At 38.6% G+C, this 24850-nt stretch overlaps 1 protein-coding gene across 6 annotated transcripts in view; it reads left to right on the top strand.

The window, feature by feature from the left end:
- gab1 (GRB2-associated binding protein 1) overlaps positions 1-24850 on the top strand; it is a 124173-nt gene that overhangs the window by 33091 nt on the left and 66232 nt on the right. The window contains exon 1 of one of the 6 annotated variants that reach the window (XM_057844295.1): positions 11476-12154. The exons of the other annotated variants lie outside the window; for them this stretch is intronic. The gene's annotated coding sequence lies outside the window, so the exon portion shown is untranslated. Of the gene's footprint in view, positions 1-11475; positions 12155-24850 lie in introns of those variants that run through there. 6 annotated transcript variants of the gene reach the window in all.

The following is a 24850-nucleotide window of genomic DNA, read 5'->3' as shown; positions in this document are numbered from 1 at the left end:
AAGAAGCAAAATTTGATTCGGAAGCTTTTACTCGAGTTAATTGAATAATCGTTGCAGCATTAGAATCGATTGAATAATAAAGACACAAATCTACCTCCATAGCCCTCCCAGTCAAAGTGGATTCGACTTCTATCGCTGTCAATGGCAGCCATTGAGTTAATACTTAAAAAAAAACACACGATTTCCGATGTTTTAAAAATGACATGATCGGATCAGGGACATCTGTGGTTTTGACTTCTTGCAATACTCATGAAACGCATCAATAACTTTCCGACTATTGTAACTACTTTTGCCATTTAAAAAAAAAAAGACTTATTAACTCCCTTTGCCATGTGTAGCACGCGTGTGACTGTAAATATCAAGTACGAAACCTTTAGCCATGTGATGAGGAATTCTGCTGAAGGATAATGTTATAAAAACTGGTATAATTCATTTTAGGGTTCTCAGTGCTTTGACTAACCAAAGCATTTATCTGCTTGAACTTTTGAAACAACTCATCAAAGGCTGATTTTGCTTTCATGCCGTGACGTAACAGCCTACGATCAGATAATTTGATGTACGACTTATCAGCCTCTGTTGAGCCTTGATAGTATTAGCAGAAGTTGGATAATCGGGTCCATTGAGTCGCCGCGATCACACGGTTTCCCCGTGTTGCGGTTTCAGGGTTGTCGCAAGCTTTTCAAAAGTCTTAAATATGCCTTATCTTGATAAAGATTCTTAGACTTCAATTCCTTCAACTTTTAATTGCGCTAACTGCAATGAATGAAAATTTCTGAGCAATTTTTTTGGCATTTTTTCAATTAGGGTGGCTGGTATTGAATGATTATCACCTTTCAGGGCCATAGACGTCTATGACCGTCAATGGCAACTAGGGCTGTTCCGATCATGTTTTTTTTTTTTGCTCCCGATCCGATCCAGATCGTTTTAGTTTGAGTATCTGCCTATCCTGATATTTCCCGATCCGATTGTTTTTTTATTTTTAAAATTTATTTATTTATTTATTTTTTGCTCCCGATTCAATTCCAATCATTCCCGATAATTTTTCCCGATCATATACATTTTGGCAATGCATTAAGAAAAAAATGAATAAAACTCGGACGAATATATACATTCAACATACAGTACATAAGTACTTTATTTGTTTATTATGACAATAAATCCTCAAGATGGCATTTACATTATTAACATTCTTTCTGTGAGAGCGACCCACCTTGACTTGAAGACTTGTAATTCTTAAAGGATAAATGTGATTTTGTATATTGTGACTAAATATTGCCATCTAGTGTCTCCCAGTTCAAATCGATTGGACATTTATCACCGTCAGTGCCACTGAAACATGATTTCTCACTGCCAACCCTTCCAGTCAAAACGGATTGGACGTCTATGATCGTCAATGGCAGCCAGCAGTTTTTTTTGTTTGTCTATGTAGCACTTAAACAACAAAAACATTAAAAATAGACAGCACTTTAATTAAACAAATACTCGAAGCGGCAAAATTAGATTCGAAGCTTTTTTTCTACACGAATTACTCGAGTTTAGGGGCTCCAACTGTCAAATATTTTAGTAGTCGATTAATCGATCGACTAGTTACTTCGAGTAATCAGATGAGGAACATGAAATATTAAAATACCTGAGCTGAGTCTCAAACGGTATAAAAATTTTTTTTAAAATGAGGATCTATGTACAACAAAAGAAAAATTGTCTAACTTACATATAAAAGGTCCGCTAGCTTAAATGCTATAAAATGCTAAAGTTTTTTTTTTTTTACAGTGCTCTCAACAAACGGTTCGGACACATATTCCCACAAAAAACGGCTAAATATACCTATAAACTAAATTATGAATGCACTAAAAAACATTAGCTCAAACAAAAACTTATGTTGGTCTTAACAGGGAGCAGCTGGATTAAGCCATGTTAAATGAGTTATGTCATATTAACTGTTGCCTCTAGAGCAGTGTATTCAGCCAAAACAATACAAATAAAAGCAAAAACACAACAAACCATTACAACAGCACTTTAATTAAAGGAATACTCAAAGCTTTTTTTCTACATGAATTACTTGAGTTTAGGGCTGTGCCGGTCGAATATTTTAGTAGTCGATTAATCGATGGACTATTTAGTTCGAGTAATCGGATAAGGAACAAGAAATATTAAAATACCTGAGCTGAGCCTCAAACGGTATTAATTTTTTTTTTTAAATGAGGATCTATGTACAACAAAAGAACAATTGGCTAACTTACATAGAAAAAGTCCGCTAGCTTAAATGCTATAAAATGCTAAAGTTTTTATTTTATTTTATTTTTTACAATGCTCTTAACGAACAGTTCACACATATTCCCACAAAAAACAGCTAAATATACCAATAAATTATGACTAATGATTATGACTTATGATTAAATTATGTCTGGGCTAGTGTCTCCCAGTTCAAATCGATTGGACATTTTGGAATATTAAAATTTTCAATTTTGATTTTTAGTTAAAAAATAACATTTTCTAAAATCATTATTTAAATTATGATTCAATTCATTTCTTCAAAAAGCTTCATTTGGCCGTCACTGCACCTTTGGGCGAGACAGACAACCTCTGCTGCCCCCTTGCTCTCAATACTGTTTTCGTCCAGCATGCCTCCAGCATGCATGGCAGCGCTACAGACGTGAATAACTTTCAAACGTCATGTTTTGTGCTAACTATTCCTTCAGTTACTGTTCCGGTTGTTTCATGTATTGATAGTTATGCTATTTACTTATGCGATCATTTTAGCTTTGTTTTGAAAATAACATTCAAACTTCATGTTCTTTGCTTTTATTAAAAATAAAATGTTAGAATTTCAATTTTGATCTTTAAGACAAAAAAAAATATTTTTTTTAATTCTTAGCAAATGACTATTTTTTTCCCCCTTTTTTGTGATGAAAAAAAAAAAAATAAACTGTGAGGGCTAGCATCTCTCAATTCAAATCGATTGGAAATCGATCACCGTCAATGCCACTGAAACATGATTTCTCACTGTCAGCCCTCCCAGTCAAAACGGATTGGACGTCTCTGACCGTCTATGGCAGCCAGTGAGTTAATTTATGTTCTAACTAGTCTTAAAAAGTTTTTTTTTTTTTTTAAATCTATGTAGCACTTAAACAAAAAATCTGAAATCTCTCTCCCTTTAAAAAAATGGCAATCACTGCACCATTGGGAGAGACGACCTCTGCTGGCCCTTGCTGTCAATACTTATGTTATCCGACATGCCTCCCAACATGCATGGCAGCGCTACGAACGTGAATAACGTTCAAACTTCACGTTCTGTGCTAACTATGTCTTCAGTTACTGTTCCAGTTGTTTCATGAATTGCTGTTATGTGATCATTTTAGTTTTGTTTTGAAAGTAGCATTCAAACAAATATAAAATATTCGATTTTCAGTTTTGATCTTTAAAAACGTATTTTATTTTTTTAACTAATAAGAAAAAGAATATTTTTCCTTTTTTGTGCTTTTTATTAGGGCTGTCAAAATTATCGCGTTAACGGGCGGTAATTAATTTTTTAAATTAATCACGTTAAAATATTTGACGCAATTAACGCAAATGTCCCGCTCAGACAGATTTAAATGTCAGTAGAGTGAAATGCTCACTTGTTAATTGTGTTTTATGGAGTTTTGCCGCCCTCTGCTGGCGCTTGTGTGCAACTGATTTTATAGGCTTCAGCACCCATGAGCGTTGTGTAAGTAATTATTGACATCAACAATGGCGGGCTTCTAGTTTATTTTTTTGATTGGAAATTTTACAAATTTTATTAAAACGAAAACATTAAGAGGAGTTTTAATATAAAATTTCTATAACTTGTACTAACATTTGTCTTTTAAGAACTACAAGTCATTCTATCCATGGATCGCTTTAACAGAATGTTAATAATGTTAATGCCATCTTGTTGATTTATTGTTAAAATAAACAAATACAGTATATATGTATACTGTATATCCATCTTGTGTCTTATCTTTCCATTCCAACAATTTATTTTACAGAATATATATATATAATTTACAGAAAAATATGGCATATTTTATAGATGGTTTGAATTGCGATTAATTGCGATTCATTATTTTTTAAGCTGTAATTAACTCGATTAAAAATTTTAATCGTTTGACAGCCCTACTTTTTATTAATTAAAAAAATACGAAAATGAAATATAAACTGTGACAGCTAGCGTCTACCAGTTCAAATTGGACATCTTCTTTGACCCTATCACGTAGTTTTCTACCGTATCAGTTCAAAGCTACTGATTGTTAGCCTGGTCGCTACAAGCTAGCATGAGTGCGAGCATTTTTTTTTTAATCACACAATGTGGCCAATAACTGTAACTTACACACTGAAACCAAAGAAAATGTGCTGATGCAGCTGTCGGCTATGACTATTTTGCTAAATATGGCGCTAGTAGCCAGAAACAACTTGGCCGTGACATTGAGGCAGTCATCATAGTGGATGTTTTTGTGTGGTTTTTCTGTTAAAAACCTGACTGTGCATATCATTGCATAATGCAACACAAACTGCCCTGAAAATGGTCATTTGCAGTCTCTGCTATTGCTATGGAAACCACAGCTTGCCTACTTTTTGCTCCGGTTTTAACCCAAATAAAACGTATTTCTGTAGCGTATCGTGCTGAAACCGTTTGAACTGACCGCGTCATCGGCGAGGAAAAACATTTTAGTTGCATAACGACATTGTCATCTGCTTTACTACTGCTTGTATTTGCATACAAGGGATTCCTTACATTCTCCTTGCGCATTCCCTTTCAACTGAAAGTGAAATGTCACAACGGAGAGCACAGTAGGAGGTGTTGCCCGGTTTCAGGGGACTGTCTGGAGGTGTGTCGTGGGAGCTTTGGCTGAGAAACAAGCCCGGGCACGATCTCGGGCCTCGCCTCCTGAACGTTCATCTGGCGACTTTTAGTCCCGATAGTTTAAAGCCGAGTTTTTCAACCACTGTGCCGTGTTTGGTGTGCTGTGGAAAATCATACACTTTCATCTATGAAAATGAATCCGTAAACGTTCCATTGCTGAGTGTCGTTTGTGCCGTCCAATGGTCGGTAATCATGTAATACGCTTCCATATCAGAAAATGTTGGATGAATATGTATGTTATAGAATAATGTGTGAATGAAATTTGGATCAAAAATGGTGACGTTTCGGGCTAAAATGTAAAAAAAAAATGTATATGTGGTTGTGTTGAAGTTGGAATAATATGTGAACGAAATTTTGGTCAAAAATTGTGACGTTTTAGAAAAGTGAGATTTTCATCAAGAATTGTGATGTTCTGATAAAAAAGTGAAAAATTGAAGATATGTAAAACATTGGATGAATATGTATGTTATTGTTAGAATAATGTGTGAATGAAATTTGGATCAAAAATGGTGAAATTTTGGTCAAAAATTGTGACGTTTTGGTGAAAATATGTTTGTTTTGGTCAAAAACGTAAAAAATTGAAAATATGTCAAATGTTTGAATATGTTGAAGTTGGATTGATGCTTGAATGGAGCTTTGGTCGAAAATTGTGATGTTTTGGTCAAAAATGTAAAAAAGAATTGTATATGTGGCTGTGTTGAAGTTGGAATAATGTGTGAATGAAATTTAGGTCAAAAATGATGTTTTCGGCAAAAATGTGAAAATTTGCAAATATTAATGATTTTTGGTGAATATGTTAGAATAATGTGAGAATTAAATTTTGGTCAAAAATTGTGACGTTTTAGACAAAAATTGTGAGACTTTCATCAAGAATTGTGATGTTCTGATAAAAATGTGAAAAATTGAAGATATGTAAGACGTTGGATGAATATGTATGTTATTGTTAGAATAATGTGTGAATGAAATTTGGATAAAAAATGGTGAAATTTTGGTCAAAAATTGTGACGTTTTGGTGAAAAAATGTTTGTTATGGTCAAAAACGTAAAAAATTGAAAATATGTCAAATGTTTGATGAATATGTTGAAGTTGGATTGATGCTTGAATGGAGTTTTGGTCAAAAATTGTGATGTTTTGGTCAAAAATGTAAAAAAAAAAAAAAAAGAATATGTTTTGTGAATATATTGAAGTTGGAATACTACTTGAATGAAATTTTGTAATACGTGTAATACATGTAATACGCTTCCATATCAGAAGGTGGCAACAGGTAGCTAATTACTCTGTTTAGTGATCTGTCTGGTGGAGGTGAGAGTGGCATTGTGCCTAGCTGTTAGTGAAACTATAATGGTGCTGCTGTCAATATGGTTGTCTTCCAACATGCCTCATGCCTCCCAGCATGCACTGGAGCGCTACATACTGTATGTAAATAAAATTCAAACTTTATATTCTGTGTAGGGCTGTCCCAAACGACTAATTTCCTCCCGATTAGTCGGCCGACTATTATTAGCTCTGTATGTAAGTAAAACGGCGCCATTACAGATTGAACGCGACAATGCGTGAGTGGGCCATGCAGCGCATGCGTTAATTGCGTTAAATAATTTTACGTGATTAATTTTCAAAAAATTAATTACGGCCGTTAACGCGATAAATTTGATAGCCCTACTTTAAGCCAAAACTAAAGACTCTGGATGAGTGTAAGACATTTTGTCTGTAACGTTAAATACAAATAGAAAACGATTTAATTAAAAAATATAAATACATTAAAGGCATGTCCGATATTTTTTGGCCGATTCCGATACTTTTAAAATGACGTGATCGGATGCCGATCGATCGGGACATCTTTAATTATAAGTGACGTATGCTACAATGTTTTCAAATGTAAAATTGGTCTCCATTGACTGCAATGATGTCACAATATTTGAGCAAAAAGAGCATAGGGGGCGTGTCCATTTTACCAATGAAAAATGGGTGTTTGAGATGATTTTTTCTAAATTTCTCCACAATGGATTATCATGAAAATGGATTGCAATTTCATTTTCCTAAGCAAAAGAAAAAGATACAAAAGTTTGTTGGTGAAAAATGTAACATCTCAAGTCCAACAACCTTCATCCGTGCCGACTCGCGTTATATCTCTGGCTCCATTTGTATGAGTGGACAGGCCAGAAGCGAGAAAGCAGCTAATTAGATCATGCCCAAGGCAACCTCTCACTGACTGCCAAATGTAATTTGTATTTCTTTTCAGTGGACTTATTGGATTAGACTTGGAGCTGAGATCAGTTAAGGTTGTTGCACAGAGTGAGGACGAACCAGGTCGAAAAGGAAACAATGCCCGTAACACCTAGGGGGAAAATGGTCTGTCTTCTTCCTAGGACCGGTTTGGTCTTGGTTTTGTTGAGATAGAACAGCTACGTAAACGTGTACTATTCACAAAAAAATGGAAATTTGTCAGATCGAACATGTTGATGCTGTTTGTTTCAGTCCACTGCTGTTACACTACATCCTAAACTGAGAATTTGTCAAGTCATTCCCGTCCCACAATCCTTTGCCCCTGGCTCCTTTACATCTTGTTCATCAACCGATTTGATCATTCCAATGCTGTTCAATAATAGTTACCTGGTTCTTTCCCAAAGGGAAAGCCAAGGTAATGTTGTTCTGCAATTTTATTGTACTTATTATTGTTTTTCTTTATTTAATATTCAATAATTTTCTACGTTTTTTCGGCGCGCCGCGCAGCCCAAACCATGGCCCCGATCGGCACCGTTCAAATATCGGCACGACCGGAATGTTCGCGCGTCGCGATTTTTCAAACGTCCCCGAAAAATTTTCCGTTCGCCCATAAACGGCAATTTTCCGAAAAAAAAAAAAAAAAGTTCCAAAATGTATCTAGTCCTACAATTTTTGACCAAATCACATAATTTGGGCATCAAAATTTCCGTGACGCTGAGGGGCATAAAAGTTGTATCCAGAATTTGGCAAAAATTTACGGTTCCCCGGAAATTTGCCAAAAATATTCCTATTCATTTTTATTGAAAAAAAAAATGGTGCGCTGCACAGCCCGAACCGTTTGATCGATCGGCACCGTTCAAGTATCGGCACAACCGGATTTTCGCGGGACACAGGGAAGTTTTTCAAACGGCCAAGAAAAATTTTCCGTTTGTTAAGAGTGTATCCTTTGACTCAGAGGAAGCCAGTGTAAAGAGTTCATAACCAGTCATGTTTGCGTGTATAATTTGTAAAAACTCTGGAAACTCTGGGTGGCATTGCCGGACTTTCAGAGTATGACTGTAGCGACATAAAAACTTAATCTGTTCAGCATTTTCAATTTGAACCCGAGAAGAACATTAATGAGCAGGGCAGCACTGTCGATATTTCACAAAACGAGCAGCAAAAGAAAAATGAACAGGAAAGATGGGATGAAACAAGAGTAGGACAAAAACCGGTGTTCAGCCAAAATGTCCTACACAGGCGAAATGTGCTACAAGAGGCGAATTTGACACCCAAAGTACTACTGTGCGCTTTCAGCGTGTTTTGTTTAGATGCATACAAACAGAACGTACTAAAAATGCCTTAAGAAAATACTTAGTAATATCAAATAAGGGTGCTTTGTTTCTATTAGCTGCAATCAGTAGCAAGTCCTCAGATGAAAACCAACAAATCTGTTACGGTCCGCGAATGCGGAAGCAAGCGGACAACAATAACCGAGGGATTGCGTAAAAGGGTTTAATGAACGCACTAAAAAAACAAAAAAGGGTCCATGACAGTAGGTCGGGATCAATTTTAAAAAAATAGATAAATGAAATAAAAGAGGGAAAACCGCAGTGAGAGGCAGATGAACAAAAAAACCAAGGCAAGGATGCAAAAACTTTCAAATGGTAGAAAGTCAATATATTGGCAACCTGCCTAGGATCGGTTTTAAGACACTGCTGATGAGTTTGAATTGGATACAGGTACAATGTTGGGAACTCGGCTCACATCTCTGGAACAAAACAATCTGACCAGCAGCAGAATGTGACAAAATCAAGCCAGTCGTCATACTAGCTTCGCTAGTATAGAGCATAGCTATTCTCCCAATCCAGCCCAACCGTGTGCATTGCATGCATAAAACATGGCGCCCTCCGTTGGTCAAAACATGTACTAAATATTATATATTTTTAAATGGATGGCAATATTTTATGTGTTTCTAATAACATACTTGAGTAAAAGAGAACAATTGTGGCTTATTAGAGCCAAGTCTCTCAGTCTGTGGTTCTCTTTGCGACCTGGAAATATACCATTTCAATTGTCCAATCTATTAAAAATGAATGCATAGATAAAATTTCCCATATCCGTCTCGACACAAGCCCTTTAACTCTGGCTATATTTTTTTAGGTGGGCGTTTGATAAACTGCCATTCTGGTTGTTCATTGTTTTATTTATTAGGACAAAGCAGCGAATAGGAAGGGACAGAAAGTAAGAAAGCAGACAGAATAGTTGAAGAAGAAACAACAACAAGAAATACATTATTACACGCCAATGCTACCTATGAAGATAGTGGTGCTATCGTTAGCTAATTATGTTTACCCGTGGACACCATACAAGGAGCCCGATAACCGAGGGGAAAAAAATGAGGTTCGGTAATAGGAGTCGTGATTAAAAGGCGCGTTGAGTGTACACAAGTCCCAGTATTATGTAAATCATCTTTAAGTGTGGATATGTTGACATCCTATTCTATGCTACTTGATCGCTAATCCTGGCACCGACAATCTCTCTACTTGAGTGTATCCAAGTGCACCCAGTCATGCGTGAACCCACTCAGATGTGTAATAGTACCTTGCCCCCGGGACTGAGCACGGCACACCCCTTCCTTGCAGCGCCAGCGTAATCATCCCCTGGACCCAAGGCAGTCCCCCGGATCATCCATGCCCCTATTAACCAGCCTCAGGGAAAGGATGAGGGTATGCGCCACCGTCACAATTGCCTGTTCCCACAACTGCCCGCCCACCCAGACCCCCAAGCAAAACCGCAACCCCTCAAACTGACATGGCACACTGCGGGACCCCCACTAGGCCAGGGGCAGGAAAGGATGCTTACCTGGAGGGGGTAACAACCAACTGGCAAGTCGGCAATCCATGCTGGGCCCAGGTAGAAAAGAAAAATGAAGGAGGAAGCGGGAGAACACCGAGAGCAGGACCAGAGCCCACCACTCCAAGCAAACCACACCCTATTACTGTGGTGGCGTGGTCCCTGACTGGCAGTCAGCGTTGCTTTTTGGAAAGGTCTTCTTGTCTCAATCTCTGAAAGACTCAGATTAGGTCTCAGTCTTGGTCTTTTTTCGGTCTTGGTTTTCCTAATTCTTACGAATCTTGATTTACTCTGTGATTCCTGATTTTGGTTTTAGTTTTTTTGTGGTGGTTCTGTCTTGGTTTTGGTCTTGATCTTGGCACTAGTGCATAGGATTTACCACCTGTGAATCCACACCATATTACTGTGGTGGCGTGGTCCCTGACTGGCAGCCAGCGTTGCTTTTTCTGAAGGTTTCCTTGTCTCAATCCCTGAAAGACTCAGTTTCGGTCTCAGTCTTGGTCTTTTTTCGGTCTCGGTTTTCCTAATTCTTACGAATCTTGATTTACTCTGTGATTCCTGATTTTTTGTTGTTGTTTTTGTTGTTGTTGTTGTGGTTCTGTCTTGGTTTTGGTCTTGATCTTGGCACTATTACATAGGATTTACTACCTTTTAATCCACACCATATTACTGTGGCGGCGTGGTCCCTGACTGGCAGCCAGCATTGCTTTTTTGAAGGTCTTCTTGTCGCAATCCCTGGAAGACTCAGTTTTGGTCTCAATCTTGGTCCTGTTTTCGGTCTTGGTTTTCCTAATTCTTACTAACCTTGATTTACTCTGTGATTCCTGATTTTGGTTTTAGTTTTTTTGTTGTGGTTCTGTCTTGGTTTTGGCGTTGGTCTTGGCAGTATTGCCTAGGATTTACTACCTATGAATCCACACCATATTACTGTGGTGGCATGGTCCCTGACGGGCAGCCAGCGTTGCTTTTTTGAAGGTCTCCTTGTCTCCATCCCTGACTCAGTTTTGGTCTCAGTCTTGGTCCTTTTTTCGGTCTTGGTTTTCCTCATTGTTACGGATCTTGATTTACTCTGTGATTCCTGATTTTGGTTTTAGTTTTTCTGTTGTGGTTCTGTCTTGGTTTTGGTCTTGATCTTGGCGCTATTACATAATATTTACTGCCTTTTAATCCACACCATATTACTGTGACGGCGTGGTCCCTGACTGGCAGCCAGCGTTGCTTTTTTGAAGGTCTTCTTGTCTCCATCCCTGACTCAGATTTGGTCTCAGTCTTGGTCTTTTTTCGGTCTTGGTTTTCCTCATTCTTACGAATCTTGATTTACTCTGTGATTCCCGATTTTGGTTTTAGTTTTTTTGTTGTGGTTCTGTCTTGGTTTTGGTCTTGATCTTGGCACTATTGCCTAGGATTTGTGAATCCATACAATAATACTGTGGTGGCGTGGTCCCTGACTGGCAGCCAGCGTTGATTTTTTTTTTTTTTTGAAGGTGTCCTGGTCCAATCCCTGAAAGACTCAGTTTTGGTCTTAATCTTGGTCCTGTTTTCGTTCTTGGTTTTCCTAATTCTTATTAACCTTGAATTACTCTGTTATTCTTGATTTTGTTTTTATTTTTGTTGTTGTGGTTCTGTCTTGGTTTTGGTCTTGATCTTAGCGCAATTGCATAAGATTTACTACCTGTGAATCCGCACATAAAGCCTGGTCGACAGGCAGTGTGAAAGATCCTTCGGATTTGACCTGAACATAGAAGTTTCTTGCTCAATTTCAGCCATTCCGCACTGTACCTCAGGTGTTTGTCATTTTCGAACCTTTTAGTCTTTCGCTTATGGAAAGTAGGAGTGTGCAATATTTGGCACGTGGGCGCCGTTTAGCGCACTAGTACCTTGATATTTTTGGTCACTTATCTCAGGAGTAGGTGTGCGTTTTTGTACATCAGCGTTGCACGTGTCGTAGGGGTTAGGCTGGGCAGTTGTTGCCAGGGGAGGCGGTGTGTGTTATTTTCAGTCCATTGTGTCTACTTCCTGTGGGTCAGGGGTTATTGGAGCAGGGTGTTGCAGACTGGACGGGAGTGAAAAGAGGAGGGGAGGGAAGTCAGCGCGGTCGGCAGGAAGCGCGGCCACACTTGACAAAAAAGGGGCTGGTCGGCCGTTCTCTCGCTGGCGCTACATTTTTCCCTCAGACTAAGCTGCGAATCCGAGGAACGGTTGCTGAAATGACCAGTAAGTTATTGTTTTTTGTCTCATTTACTTACTAATTCGGGCAAGTCCATCTGCAGTGTTATGAGGTTATTCGTTAACCCCGGTTTGGAATGCTTGAGTGCCAAGAATGAACAGTGGAAAAGTGTGTTTTGACCCTAAAGGTCGGTCTGTGTTCCAAGTCGAATTGATGTTGGCATTTATAAAAATTGCGGGTATCTACTTTAATGCCGCTGTTGTCTCAGTAGGGTTGCTAGTCGGCGACCGACCTTAGAGCTTACCACGTGAGTGCCCTCGAATCTCCTGACATGGGTGACAAACCCACAGTTGCAACGCTTGTCTTGTCCTGATGAATCCAGTGGGAAATTATGACTTTAGTAACGGTGCACCACAAAACTGCTAGAACATCATGTACAAATAACAAATTAAACCATCTCCTATTTGTCAATCTCAGCCATGTGGAAGAACTGTGTGTCAGGTGTTCAACTCCTCAACCCGGTCACTAACCTGCTATGTCAGATTGATTGTTCCATATATTAGCTTCTAGGGTTGTTCCGATCATGTTTTTTTGCTCCCGATCCGATCCGGATCGTTTTAGTTTGAGTATCTGCCGATCCCGATATTTCCCGATCCGATTGTTTTTTTTTTTCTTTTCTTTTTTTTCTTCTCCCGATTCAATTCCAATCATTCCCGATAATTTTTCCCTATCATATACATTTTGGCAGTGCATTAAGAAAAAATGAATAAAACTCGGACGAATATATACATTCAACATACAGTACATAAGTACTGTATTTGTTTATTAGGACAATAAATCCTCAAGATGGCATTTACATTAATAACATTCTTTCTGTGAGAGGGATCCACGGATAGAAAGACTTGTAATTCTTAAAGGATAAATGTGACTTTGTAAATTGTGACTAAATATTGCCATCTAGTGTATTTGTTGAGCGCTCAGTAAATGATACTGTAGCCATTTAACTGTTCTGCCCAAATGCATGATGGGAAGTGCAACCATGACTGTGCGTAGTGGTACCAATTGATATATCTTCTCGCTTGGATGTGTGTGGAAGCGATCGCTATATTTATTTATTTTTTTTAATCCCGCGCCATGGAAATGAGTGACTTCCGGCAACTGTCTCGAGTTGAGAAAGAGGGCGCTGTGACGTGTACAGTAGAAGGAGTCCTCTTCACTATACACCCGTACTGTTGTATGAGAAGAACTAAGGATACAGCTGATTTTGCAGATTAATACTTTCATTTTTCGCATCACGCCAGCCAAACGGCTGCAGAAAAACCTTGCTGTATGAGGGAGAGGCGTGTGCGCCTTTTTGGAGTTTCAAAAGGTTCCCATTCACCGTGGATATTGGCCAAAACAAGCCCTACTACTGTGGGACCATAGGACTTACTAGGAAGTGAGTAAACATCTTGTTTTGTAATATGTCCAATACTGGGATCATTTTAATACGGAGGTGGCTTGCATTTTGTGGCTGACTATACTCGGCTTTTACACTTTTTTACACTCTTGATGTTCTGTCAAATTTTCCACCCGATCAGAAATTGCAACTTTGCGTTAAAAATAGGCGCGAATACAGCGATTACAAAGTAAACACTACAAACTTTCTTTAAATAAAGGACTACTTACGTTTGATCATTAATAGGCATGTAAAAAGCTCTCCTCATGCACATTAGCTGCACGTTAGCTGCACAACTGCAGCCGCCCTCCTCCGGGGAACGAACTGTAAATTGTTCTCCGCCGAGCGGTTTGCCGATCAGCGAAGACAATCGACAACCCAGTCGTTATGTCAAAAGTTCCGGGCTAGTTATGTGTTATTTTCCGCTTCGAAGACTTTGAAACATCACTCGGTTCGGGTTAGCATGTCAGCTAGCTGTCACGCCTCTTGGTTTGTTTACATTCTCCGAAGCCGGGGAAGGGAAATGACATAAGCCCGATTTAGGTGTTATAAAATATCGTTTGGGAGGTGCGACAGTAAAGGTGAAGTCGACAGTTTTGACCATTATGGAGTAATTTTGCCATGTCGTCCTGAATAAGTGCATTTTTATTATTTCATATTCCATTTGGCCCAAGACTTATTTGTCATGACCATGCCATTTATTTAGCAATTGGGGAAAAATACTTCGATAAAAATAATATCCTGTACAAATATCGTCGCGTTTTCCTCGTTCTGAATAATTCCCCCTCAATGGGCTGAATTGTAAAACCGATGAGCCCATTTCCCGCTGACGTCATCCACCTGTTGGGGATGCTAGAGCCCTATAACGGTAGGCGTGGCTAACCCACAGATTAAAAGACAAATTTCTAGTCATCTGCGCTTTGCTACATTGTTGTATATAGTCGAATCGTCTCAAAATATGATTCTAATTCACATAATAATGCTTTTTAAGACATTTTTTCTCATGTCGTATGGTCTTTAAAGGCTAAAGTAGCATTGCATATTCTCTCTGGCCAAGATAAGAAAACAAATATTATGTAAAACACATACCAATACTACTATGAATATTAATTAGTTGAATATTATTGGAGAGCGAGAGTAAGAGACAGAGCGCGTGTGTATGACTCGTATCATTATTTACAAATTATACACACACCCACCCTCTCTCAACACTAAAATGTTATTTTGAACAGATGTTTGCAATGGCGGACGACTTTACAAAAGTAGGCTTCTGGTAGAGAGTAAACTAGTTAGCCGTCTTGTCATGCTAATTAGCCACGTTATCTGCCTCGTTAACAAGCTTAGGTTATAGTATTTGTTTTACCATCGCTAGACCCAAGAAACACGCTGGAGGGAACTCTCGTAGCTGGTGGAAAACGTTCATGACAGCGTTTACGTACCTTACGTTTTGTGTAAAGTGGCTGAATATTGTCACGTAAATGTGAAATTATGTTGGAGGTCCTGCTGTCTTTCCTCCTCTAAGCCGCAGCTTGTTTCTTTTTAGTAGCCGAAGTCCTCCCATACTAGCGACTGCTACAATGCAGGCTAACTACACATAAAAATTAGGGTTGTTCCGATCATGTTTTTTGCTCCCGATCCGATCCCGATCATTTTAGTTTGAGTATCTGCCGATCCTGATATTTCCCGATCCGATTGCTTTCTTTTTTGCTCCCGATTCAATTCCAATCATTCCCGATAATTTTTCCCGATGATATACATTTTGGCAATGCATTAAGAAAAAAATGTATATATTCGTCCGAGTACATAAGTACTGTATTTGTTTATTATGACAATGACAAGATGGCATTTACATTATTAACATTCTTTCTGTGAGAGAGATCCACGGATAGAAAGACTTGTAATTCTTAAAGGATAAATGTGACTTTGTATATTGTGACTAAATATTGCCATTTAGTGTATTTGTTGAGCTTTCAGTAAATGATACTGTAGCCATTTAACTGTTCTGCCCAAATGCATGATGGGAAGTGCAACCATGACTGTGCGTAGTGGCACCAATTGATATATCTTCTCTGCGTTGGGAAGTAACATAGGGTGTTAAGGAAAAGATCAACCACTACCGTTTTTCCCCACATTGCGTCCCACGATATTTCTAATTGTTGAGAGAGGGATTTGAAGGCTTTAGCCAAATAAAAAGAGGCTCCAAAGACTGCCAAAATTCTCTCTACTCATTTTACGCTGCCTGTTAGCTCTATATATAGGTAAAACGGCACCATTATAGATTGAACGCGACAATTCGTGAGTGGGTCGTGCAGCGCATGCGTTAATTGCATTAAATATTTTAACGTGGTTAATTTTTTAAAAATTAATTACCGCCGTTTACGCGATAAATTTGATAGCTTGTAGCTTGATAGATGTAAGACATTTTGTCTGTAACGTTAAATACAATTAGAAAACGATTTAATTAAAAAAAAAAAAAAAAAATTAAAAAAGGCATGTCCGATATTTTTTTGCCGTTTCCGATATTTTGAAAATGATCGGACCCGATCCGAAAATGATCGGGATGCCGATCGATCGGGACATCTTTAGTTATAGTATTTGTTTTACCTTCACTAGACCCACGAAACACACTGGAGGGAACTCTCGTAGCTGGTGGAAAACGTTCATGACAGCGTTTACTTACCTTAAATTTTGCGTAAAGTGGCTGAATATTGTCACGTAAATGTGAAATTATGTTGGAGGTCCTGCTGTCCTTCCTCCTCTAAGCCGCAGCTTGTTTCTTTTTAGTAGCCGAAGTCCTCCCATACTAGCGACTAGAGGTGTGCGAAATTTCCGTTTCTTAGATTATTCGCGATTCAGCCGTGGAAGATTCGAGAACGATTGACAAATATCCAAATTCCCATTATTAAATTATACCAGGTAAAGCGGAAGTAAAACACAGTCAGCGCGGTCTTTGGGACGCAATGAGGAACGGGCCGAGAGTAAATATCATGTTCAACTCATGCCGCTAGATAAAAAAACAAAACAATCATACCTGACTGAGGATGACAGCCGCTACAAACAATGCCCAGTTGCTAGTTGCTACAAACATACGGCTACAGTAGATATCATATATATGTAGAACTAGATGCAAAATGACAGACAATGTCGGGTTAGAACATGTATTATTGAACAGAGTTGCAAAATGACACTTTCCGGCCTAAGTAAACAGCCGCCATCTTAAAGCAGTAGACCTCTCTAGAAGGCTCTGTTGTAGCGAACCTAAATATTATTCAAAATACTCCTAAATCAGCAGAATCTTGTCTTGAATCTATCTTTAAATGATGAAATAGTGTTAAAACTTTGACAAAAGTAGACAAAAGGGAAATTATGGAATAACGGGAGCAATTTTAACAACCGTAACAGTTGATTCACAACATTAAATTAATTGAATGTAGTTTAAAGCTAGCTGATACAGAATGGGGATTGGAGTTTTTTATTCACTGTTATTTTTGTATATTTCTTTACTGTTATATGTTGACTTGATACTGAAATAGTAGTTTGGTTTAGCTGGGAGGATTTTTGAACAATTTTGGAACTAAAAAAAAAAAAAAAAAAGGAGGGGGGTGCATCAATGATAGTTTTATAATCGAATCGGAGCCTCTGAATCGTAATCGAATCGTTAGGTGCCCAAAGATTCCCAGCTCTACTAGCGACTGCTACGATGCAGGCTAACTACACATAAAAATGGCACACATTGTGAACATGTGACGGAAACTATTGCGTATTTTCGTCTCGTTCTCGTCAGACAAAAACTGGCATTTATGTTGGTATGTTTTAGTCGTTAGCACGTTTTTAGCTTGTTATCATCTCATCATCGTCATGAAATAAGTGTTCGCCGACAGAATATTTTTGTTAACGTAAGCAACACTGCTTTTGTTTTTGCTCTTTTCGAACCAAAACTAAAGTATTGCCCGACTAACTTTATTTCTTACATTCCAAGTTAGTGTTCTTGTTTGCTAGCTTAGCTTCACCCCCATTGGAAGTCCCTTCCAAAGATGGCACCCGACTATCCCCGCTAACACGAGTGCAGTGACAAAAGGAGGCAAAACAGGAAACTTTTTGGACTCGGCGCGTGCGCGAGTGAGAAACTGATGACCAGGAAGATAAAAAACGCTAACAACGTGGAAACTTCCACAAAGGGATGTTATTTTGGCTCGTTTGTCTCTTTCTTTTCCTCTTTGGCTCTTTCACAACTGATGTCTACGTCTCCAGAGTGGGAAGGCTCCACACTATTGAAGCTTAAGGGCCGTTCGGATGCGACGACGTCGGCCAGCGTTAATGTTTAAACCGGAGTTAATACTTTACCCTCACGACCAAGCTGTCTTGGACGCCTGGAGGTTTTGTTGTTGTTTTTTTTTTTAACAACGTACCGAAAATAAAACAGCCATGCTTTTTGAACTTCCAGAACTTATTTCTCTTCGATTCTTCTGCATTTTATGTTATTTTTCAACTCCCTCCTTCCTCTCTCGTCTTTTGCGACCAATCTGACGAATGATATGGAATGATTACAAGACAGTGAGGCGCTTAGGCCCGCCCTCTCAAAGATGAAAAGGGGTGTCGAAGTGGGCTGAGTGGACTGTTCAAACCGATGGATTGACTCGCACGCTTGGACTTGGGAGCTCAGCAGAGGTCTCTATCGTGGTAAGCATCAGTAGGTTTTAGGGGGAAAGCCAAGTAGTTATTTTTAATTTTTATTTATTACGTGAGCAAAATATGTATTTTAAGGCTAATTGTGTGTGTGTGTTTTATTTGAACTGTAATTAACAAAATAATCATGAACTGTTTGCTGTTGATTATTTGGTTAATTTTGACAATCGTCGGCTCATCACCATTGAGGTTTTCATTCGTTTTTTTGGAGTCTTGTTGGGCATTTGAAGCAAATTCTGCTCTTCCACTACACATTTTTCCATTTCAATATAGAGAATACTCAGTTTTCTAATGAGTTCTGTTTCGACAGTAATGACATAATACAGGTAGTTCCCAGGTTACGACTCGACATGTGCTGATTACCGGTTTTTAAGGCGTATTGTGGTATTATAACGTCACGGTTTCAAAACCACAAAAATTTTTCTTTATACTGTCCCTAAGGTATAAGCTATTTTTTATGTACCGTAAATGCAGCGAAAAATCCCTCGCTTGCAGCTGCAAGACTCAACCCTTCCCCACTGGTTGTTGCTCAGTGTCAGCGAGTCAGCTGTGCTACACAATGGCTTGAGTAGGTGAACCCCCCATCGGAGGAAAAAAAAAAAAAAATCGCTGGTATGGGAATACTTCAGCTAAGTCAGGGTTCACTAAATCCGGAACTTGGTGCCCCTTTTCCTGTTGTGTTTTCCACGTCTCTCTCCCCTAACACACCTGAATCAAATGATTATGTCATCAGCAACCTCTCCAGAAGCCTAATAATGATCATGATTATTTTGATTCAGGTGTGTTGGAGGAGGGAGACATGGAAAACACAACAGGAAAAGTGGCACCAAGGTCCGGATTTAGTGAACCCTGAGCTAAGTCAGAGACTTCATAACCTATTGACATGACACGGGAAACTTGGCCGATTTTCAAAAACTTCAAATATTTACAAAACCAAAGCTGCTATCGACCTAAAACCAAAACAGGCCCTACCTTAGCCATATATGAGTCTCCATAAGCAGCGGCATACAAAAAATCAAAGTCGTTCCCTTATAAAATCCAGATTATTTTCTATATAAGTCAGAGGTTGCGCTAGACTTCTTCGTTGTCTGTCATTTTGACTGACAGTGTCATAAAAATCCGGTCATAATCTATTTTTACCCGTCACTTACATTTTTAAAATGATAATAATGACATATTCAAGAGTATTTAGTTTTCATTCATTTTTAATGTCCGAACAAGCTTAACAAGAGGCAAACAGACAGCGGAGTGCACCAATCAGCGACGGGCAGACGTGCCGTTAGCAAAGCGACGAGGGCAGGACGAGGGACTTGCACGCGGAAGTAAACATACAAGGAGAACTGAGTTTATTCAACATGGCGAGCGCGAGACACACTGTTGTCAATGTCTCGCGTCGATGTGTTTTAGCTCATTTAAAACTGAATTTACCGCGGATTGGAACATATTCTCGGCTCTCCCGCCATCCGTGTTGTTGCAGAGACGACTTTCGCCGCGCAAGAGTGACGTTGCTCGTGAAGAACACGTCGCGCAAATAAACAAATCTGATTTGTGGATTGATCTTGTACCCACTCTGTGCCCCAGACTTTTCTCTCAGTGTTTGAAAAATACAGGGAGAAAAGTCTGGCCGTGCCAGGCAAACACTCAGTTGCCTTGACATTTTTCCGAGTAAGGCTAACGACGTCATGCATCAAGAGAGACAATAGCTAATTAATATGCTCACTTGCCACCCTGTGGTCTGGAGTGTGAATTGCAACCTGTCAAAATGACGGATGGACTTCAGTTTTTTCCGTCACCGTTTTAAAAAAACGGTCAACGACGGAAAATATTCGGTTAACGCGACCCCTGATATAAGTATAACATAACTTAAAATGTCTATAAAAGTCAGATTTTACACTAGATGCACAAAAATCACCAAATGCAGAGATAATCACCTATATTTTTAGGATCAATTGCAATATTTAACATATAAGTTTTTGACCAAAATAGCAACTTAATTTTTTTTATTTACAAGTTTTCAACAACTAATAAATCACTCAATTTAACATCAGAAACTTAATACTTGAGGAAAACATGCAGAATCAACCATAAATAATATTTAAATAGATAATTCATACATTCTATATACAATCATAACTTATTATAGAATAGAAATATCTCTTTATTATCATTATACACTATATACTGTTAGTGAGCGAGGCTAGCGGCCGCCTGGCGTAAATGAGTATTTATGGCGAAAATGCTTGTGAATAAATGCTTAAATCCCCAAATTCTTCATAGATATGGACGTAAAACAGTCTTGATTCTTGGTTAAAAGCAAAGAAACCGTACAGTTAGCGTTGATTTTACGTATATTGACGAAGTATAATGCTAGCTAACATAGTAATAAAGTCACATACATAATACACTGAAAGATTTTTGATATTTTTGATTGTTTTGATTGAAGACTACAAGAACAACGAGGTTTAAAAATATTTGTATGTCTAACACCTTTAATAGCATTAATGCCTTTTAGTGTTTTAGAACCTCAACAAGTAGCTTCGATTCAACATTTCCTTAGAAACCTGCTTGACTGAAAGTCTACACAGATTTGGAGAAGGAAACTATTTTTAGCTGGTGTATTAATATGTTTTATTGCTATTATGAGAGCAAGTTAAAAATGGCAAAAGGCAATTATTTTATTAGGGTAACACAACGAAGAACAGTAAGGCGGTAATTAAGCGTGCCTTTTTGTGCAGCTTGACATGGAGATGTCATATGTCTGGGCTAAATCTTTTTTCTAAATCTTTTTTTTTTGTTTGTTTTTTTTTTGTTCAAGTGACTATTTTTGATCATTTAAAAAAAACTGCCTGGCATCCACATATGTGTATATCACATTTGAGGTCATGTAGGCTACAATATTTTGGGCCCGAGCACTAAGCGTGCGAAGGCCCTATTGTTTTACAAAGGATTATTATTATTATTATTATTATTTTTTTTTTTTTCCAGGGCAAATGAAAACGGCCAATTTGGAGGCCTGAACATGCATGAAAAGTCACCAAATTTGCACATACGTGTGGAAAAATGTAAATTTTGATAATTTTGCAACGTTGCAAAAAAATGTAACAAAATGGCTCAGTGGCGCCCCCTTGAAATTTTAAAATTGGCCTATAACATTGCATTGGCACCCATATTCCAAACCCAACAGAAAATCGGTTATTTTGGATCGAATATGAAATTTTTATTGATTTACAGGGTGCACATTTGAGACCTTTTCGCCGAGGGAGTTAGTTGGATCATCTTCAAAATTGGTGAGACTGTTCAGGAGACATATGAGATCTTAAGTTTTTAAAATGGTGCGTTTTCATTCATGGGTCTGACCTGGGCGTGGTGCCAAAGTCGACCATTTTTTCGGCAAAATGACAAATTCAGTAAATGACGAATAGTTCCTTGACACAACGTTCAATCTTTTTTATATCTGGCATGTATGTGCGGTAGCCCCACCCTTAACACGAGTGCATTGAAACATTACCCATTAGGCCTAGTGCCCTCTATTGGGAAAGGAAATGCCTTTTTTTACTAAACAGGCTGCTCCTCCAAGGAAAAAAATATATTCACCTGAAACCTGCATCAGGGGAGCCATAAGACATGTGTTCAGGTGCCTGATGAAAAATACTGAGGTTTGGTTGAAGCAGAAGAGTCCAACAGGAGAAGTAAAAATGACTGAAGCCATTTCGTCTCACCACAAGTTTTGAACAGTCATAACTTCTACAACATATCTGCGCCAAACATCTCGTACTTGTTGAGTCATACTCTGAAAGGTCATGTAGGGGTCATTTGCATCAACCCTACAGCGCCAACTAGTGGCAATAGAAAGTCACTCACTTTTCTAATATATGTCCAGTTTTTTTCAGGTTGGTCATTGTAGTTTCAAGACCTTTTGAAATACTTATTTTACGGCCCATGTCAACATGTCTCTGTCCGTTGCCATGACGACCCTTTATTCGCTCCTTTTTTGTAGTATTCTCTCCAATAGGATTTTTTATCTCTTAGGTGTGTGAATGTAAAGAGGCGACTTTCGAGCATGTTAGGTTCTAATGAGATGATTAGAGAGGACGATCTGCCACCACCCTGACCTGCACACTGTCCGAGTTGCGCTTGATTGCGAGGGCCCGTTCAGTCCTGCTTGCAGGCCTAGTAATATTTGGTATTGTACAAGTAAGGCCTGCATGACCCCAAATGTGATGTCGACATAAGCAGACTCAAAGTGTCAATCATAATTATTCATTATTTAAAAAAAAAAAACAAATCGTAAATTTTTCATGTACATTTTTTCTTGAATAAATACAATTATAAAATAATAAAATGTAATTAAAAATTGAATTCAAACAAGAAAACTACAATGTTATTAGGGGCCACAACTACTGTTGCGACAGCAGACTTCTGCCTAAGCTTCCAAATTCAAAACATTGCCATATTTCTGACCTCTGTGACCTTTGACCTTCATACCCTCAAATTTAACTACTACTTCTAAACCCTAAAATTGCATTCATAACATTTTAACTACAGCACTATTGTGAGAGCATACTTCTTCCGAAGCAGCCAAATTCAAAGCATTGTCCCATTTCTGACCTTTGTGACCTTTGACCTCTGCACTCCAAAATTTTCATTTTTATTAATTTCATATTACGAACACATCCTGTAAATTTGTTGATAATTCATGAAGGAATAAAGGGATTTTCTATAATGCAAACATGTATAGACATTCGCTGCCAGCCTCGACCACAGTCGATGGCAGCCAATGTGCCTTAAAAAGAGCTCGACTACAGTACATGTATCATTTTTTTGTTCTGTTTTTACACAATTGTAAACAGGTAGTTTTGTGGTCAGGTGGTCGCGTGGGAATTTCCCAGCTGCACTTGAAAGGCGACCGCGGGTCGGTAACTCGACTGAACGTTGCGGCCGAGGCGGCGGATCACGTGTAAGATAACAAGCTTGTTTTGATCGCGGCGGCTTAGGGATCCATACGTTGTCCATGCGCGGAAACCCAATCCTCGGCGCCGTCTCACCGTAGTAACTTTAGCCGCTGTTAACATAACTCGTCCTTTTTATTGCACGTAAACAAACACGTGCGCCTTCTTTGGGTGACACCGCCGGCAGATGCCAGTTTATTTCTGGCAAAAAGCAAGAATGCACAAATGTGACCGACGTAGAAATATGCCAGGGCGCATAGCTCGAGTGCTGTTTTTGGTTCGGGGCCAACTTGTTTGGCCTTGTCGCCGTCAGTGAGGTAGTGGCACTGCTCTTGTTGCTGCTGACTTGAAGATTGCTCTGCAAGAAGGTGCACATAATACTGAACGTCTTAAAAATCTTATGGTGTGGATGCAAAGACAAAGCAATGGGGTGTGAGGGTGTGGTTATTTATTTATTTGTTTATATAGTGTGCCCTCAGCCCGCTTTGCTAGCATAATAGCTATCACGCGAAATTAGGGTTGTTCCGATCATGTGTTTTTGCTCCCGATCCGATCCCGATCGTTTTAGTTTGAGTATCTGCTGATCCCGATATTTCCCGATCCGATTGCTTTTTGTTTTGCTCCCGATTAAATTCCAGTCATTCCCGATAATTTTTCCCGGTCATACACATTTTGGCAATGCATTAAGAAAAAAATGAATAAAACTTGGACGAATATATACATTCAACATACAGTAAATAAGTACTGTATTTGTTTATTATGACAATAAATCCTCAAGATGGCATTTACATTATTAACATTCTGTCTGTGAGAGGGATCCACGGATAGAAAGACTTGTAATTCTTAAAGGATAAATGTGACTTTGTATATTGTGACTAAATATTGCCATCTAGTGTATTTGTTGAGCTTTCAGTAAATGATACTGTAGCCATGCCCAAATGCATGATGGGAAATACAACCATGACTGTGCGTAGTGCTAGGAATTGATATATCTTCTCTGCATTGGGAAATAACCTAGGGTGTTAAGAAAAAGATCAATTACTACCTTGCTTCCCCACATTGCTTCCCACGATATTTCTAATCGTAGGGAGAGGGATTGTAAGGCTTTAATCAATTAAAAGAGTCTCCAAGGGCTGCCAAAATTCACTCTACTCATTTTACGCTGCCTTTTAGCGCTCTATATAGGTAAAACGGCGCCATTACAGATTGAGCGCGACAATGCGTGAGTGGGTCGTGCAGCACATGCATTAATTGCGTTAAATATTTTAACGTGATACATTTTTTTAAAAAATTAATTACCGCCGTTATCAGGATAAATTTGATAACTCTACCTTAAGCCTAAACTAAAGACTCTGGATGAGTGTAACGTATTATGTCTGTAACGTTAAATACAATTAGAAAACGAAATAATTAAAATATTTATATATATTAAAAAAAGGCATGTCCGATATTTTTTTTGCCGATTCCGATACTTTGAAAATGAAGATCGCATCCCGATCGATCGGGACATCTCTACTCGAAATTAATAACTCAAAAACGATAGCAGAATAAACAAAACCTTTTTCAGCATAAACGATTGACACCATTTTCAGCCATTTTTAATCAAAATGGGGGCCTGGTTGACCTCAGATTGACCTATAAAGGAATTGTTAATACAGTGAGGAAAATAA

This window comes from Corythoichthys intestinalis, chromosome 8 (assembly GCF_030265065.1).
Source record: "Corythoichthys intestinalis isolate RoL2023-P3 chromosome 8, ASM3026506v1, whole genome shotgun sequence".
NCBI classification, from domain to species: domain Eukaryota; kingdom Metazoa; phylum Chordata; class Actinopteri; order Syngnathiformes; family Syngnathidae; genus Corythoichthys; species Corythoichthys intestinalis.
The sequence above is the reverse complement of the archived record's forward strand: the minus strand, read 5'-3'. Positions and strand labels throughout refer to the sequence as shown.